Below are 3,858 nucleotides of genomic sequence, written 5' to 3'. Positions count from 1 at the left end.
TACACACTTTGAACTTAGAACCAATGAGTTGAAAGAATTAAAAGAAAAATATGTTGATCTAATGAAACAACAAGAATCAACTCTATTGGATCTAAAAGCTTCTGAAGAAGGACTTGGAGGGTTTGAATTCATTTCTAAAACTTATGAAGAAAAACTCAAGTATCTTTTTCAGAAGCTACAAGAAAAGTGTAATAGAAAGTCTTTAAGAAACATGAAATTGCTCTTGAGGATTTTATTATATCTGGTATTGACAGAAGCAAAATTGCTTCTATGATTTATAGCATTTACAGAAACAATGGTAAAAAGATTGAATTTTCATAAGGGTTGAAAACCATGTGAGAATTATCGGAAGATATTCATATGAGAGGTTGTTTCCTTTGAGAGGAAAACTTTCTACATTTGAAGACAGTGTGAAACTTAGTTTAGCATTTTGTTTTTCCAATAATACACGGAAGCCCTCAACACCAATATTTGACAATTTTGGCATGTTGAGAAAGATACTTGGTAAAATGAACATTCCACATCCCCTTGTAGATACAGAAATTAGCACTACTAGAAAAAGTAAAATTACTGAGGGAAATTAGTGACAAAAAAAATGAAATTCCTCACAAATTTCTTGGTCGCAAAATTTAGTGACGGAATTAGAGAGGGATTTCATGTTTTCCCTCACTAAATATCTCTCACTAATTTTTGTTTTTTTTAGTAGTGTAGCCCCGTAAGATTTTGAAATGAAACCGGAAAGCCTTCTATCAAAGTTTCACAAATTTGAATGTTTTGGATATTTTCCATCTTGCACAATATATCTGGAAAACTCCTGAGACTCTTACAATGTGATAAATTCAAAATTTTAAGAGAAGTCAACTGTAAGGGTGGAAAACTCGTGAGCTTGACGCAACTTTGAGCACTCAAGATTTCAAGTTTATTCAGAAATCCAATTGAATTATGAACTGTAATTAAATTGACACAATTTGTGAATGAAATATTTTCTAAATTTGGAAGACATGAGACATCTGATATTTACAATTGTCAAATTTTAAGATCTTCGTATGGTCGAACTTCTGCATAAATAAAAATTAAATACATATAAATAAAAATTAAATGAATATATCAAATTGAATTTATCAGTATACATGATCGGAAAATATGAATATATTTCACTTGCCTTGTTCAAAAGGCTAAATGGTATACACTCGGAAGGATATCTTTGCCATTCCAATACTCTTAAACTACTTGGAAAATACCTGGAGCCTTTGGAAAAATGACCACTTTTAATGATAAGTGTTTTAAGATTTTTCATCTTCTTGAAGGCCTTACCATTCCAATCTCTTAGGACTTCAATTGAGGGGCCATTCAAATATATCATTTCAATTTTACTAGTTTCCTTCAAACCAAACAAAAAAAACATGAATTAACCACAATTCATAAAAGTTATCGGTACACACACATATAGATATTTATAAATAGTTAAGAGTAAAGAAGTTAAACGACATGACAAAAAGTAAGTTCAAAAGGAGAAAATCATTGCTTTATATATTAAAAAAACTAATTGTTCATACTTATCAATCTTACCGTATTTTCTTTTAATACATGAACTATATCTTTGTCAAACCACAATCTAGTGCGTTCTCCAGCCTCTTTGACTGATTCTTGTCTAACAATTTCTTTACCCATGTCCTCAATCAAGTCATGTAATCTAACAACTGTTGACCGAATAATCTTTATGAGAGATTTATTAACCAACACTCCAACATGATTTTTTATGCAATGACCATAATGAGCATGAAGTTTATCTTCAACCTCAGCCAATCTACACCCATTGAAGCAACACGTAATATCCAGAAAGACACTTTGTTCTTCTTCATCCAAACAATCAAAGCTTACTCTAAGTATCTTTTGAACATGTCCGTGTGGAATCCTTTCATACTTAGCTAATGTAGATTCCCATTCTGCTATACACTTTCCAAACAAATGGGAACCTACAACTTCTAAAGCTAATGGAAGGCCAGAAGCGTATTTAATTGCACGGTTTATTATATCATACTAACTTGGTTCAATTTTGTTGCTTTTGAAAGCCATCCACCTAAATAGTTCAAGAGCTTCTTCCTCCTTTAAGCCATCTACTACATATATTCTTTCAATCCCATGACATGATAGCAAATGTTTGTCTCGAGTGGTAACAATGACTTTGCTTCCATGACCAAGCCAATTAGGTTCTCCAATTATAGCCTGCAACTGCTTCAATTCATCAACATCGTCAAGAATCAAAATGACCTTCTTTTGTCGCAACCGTTGTTGAATTATTGGAATTCCTTCACTGACATGTCCTAATTTAATGGCAAGTCCAACTGTTTCGGAAAGGAGCTTCTCCTGGAGGTTTTGTAAACCATGTTTAGTTGCATTTTCTCGTACATTATGAAGAAAACACAAACTTTCAAATTGATCACCAATCAAATTATAAATTGCTCGTGCAAGTGTTGATTTACCAATTCCGCCAATCCCATAGATCCCTACCATACATACTCCATCATCATATCCAATATTCAGAAGAGAATTTACTTGTAGCAATCGAGACTGCAGTCCAACGGGGTAATCCGCAACATGTAAAGGAGGACGATTGATCTTGTTAGACACCTCTTGAACCATCTTTCCAATAAGCTCATATTCATATGAATTGTTGTGCAAACAACTAAATTTCAATAATGCATCATTATTAACAAAAACACTAATTTTTTTTTCTCTTTAACATTGAAGATGAAACGATATACAATTGAAAAAATAAAGAAAGGAAGTTCAAAAAGAAAATTATGAGTGTTTTGAAATGGTGTACCCAAGATTGAAATGGTGGCCAGACAAGTTTGCCGCTTGGTTAAGAGCTATCTTCCATTTCCGCAACCTCTCCATGTTACCTATGTACTTTTCATTGTTATTTTTAAACTTCTGTTATTGTTTAGCTAATGCTGCACCATAACTCCCAGTTTGGTGTCGAACGTGAGAAGGATCCACTTCATAGAAAATAGGCAAAATTAGATGACCTTTTGTCTTGAAGCAGTCAACGATGTGGACAAGTTCGTCCAAACAAAATGAAGAAGTGGCATAGTTGATAGAGAATACAGGTATGGCAATCCCGGAATCTTCAATTGCCTTGACAAGTGATGGTGTGATTTCTTCTCCTCCATGGAGCTCCTTGTCATCAATGAAGGTGCGAATTCCACAATCACAAAGAGCTTTGTAAAGATGACCAATAAAATGGAAGCGAGTGTCGGTGCCTCTGAAACTGAGGAACACGTCATAGGTGAATCCATAAGAGAAGGAAGATGATGGTGATCTTTGCAGAGACATGAGAGTAGAGATAAAGAATTATTCAAGGAAGAAGAATTCAGATGGTGTGTATGTGTGTTAGGTGTCTCTAATGCTTAAATAAGGCACGAAACGAAGTTTAACGTATCATCAAGGTCAACTGCATCTAAAGGTCCTTTAAGTTTTTTCGTTTTTCCTAAAGTGGTCCTTTAAGTTTCAAAAGTCCCAGACAAGTCCTTTTAGTCTCGCATTGTAGATAGCATAGTTGATAATTGTTTCCTTGAACTCATCTTTGGTACCAAATCCGGCTCCTAACACCCACTTAAAATCAGTCATCTTTTTAGGCATGACAAATGGTGGATAATACTCTTTGTTGCTATCATCTGAATCATCATCATCATCCTCTAAAAAGATTTGTTTGAAACGATTCAAAAACTAAAAAGACTTGTTTGAGACTTTTGAAACTTAAAGGATCACTTTAGGAAAAACGAAAAAATTTAAAGGACCTTTAAATGCATTTGACCAATGATCAATAAACAATGTTATTATAAAAATATAATA

The 3,858-nt window shown here is 33.5% G+C and overlaps 1 pseudogene; it reads right to left on the bottom strand.

Annotated features, from left to right (window-relative positions):
• Positions 1–986: 986 nt before the first annotated feature.
• Positions 987–3,369, bottom strand: LOC11415057 (TMV resistance protein N-like; annotated as a pseudogene).
• Positions 3,370–3,858: the final 489 nt, after the last annotated feature.

Source organism: Medicago truncatula, chromosome 6, assembly GCF_003473485.1.
Source record: "Medicago truncatula cultivar Jemalong A17 chromosome 6, MtrunA17r5.0-ANR, whole genome shotgun sequence".
Classification (NCBI taxonomy): Eukaryota; Viridiplantae; Streptophyta; class Magnoliopsida; order Fabales; family Fabaceae; genus Medicago; species Medicago truncatula.
This window is presented reverse-complemented; position numbering and strand designations above follow the sequence as displayed.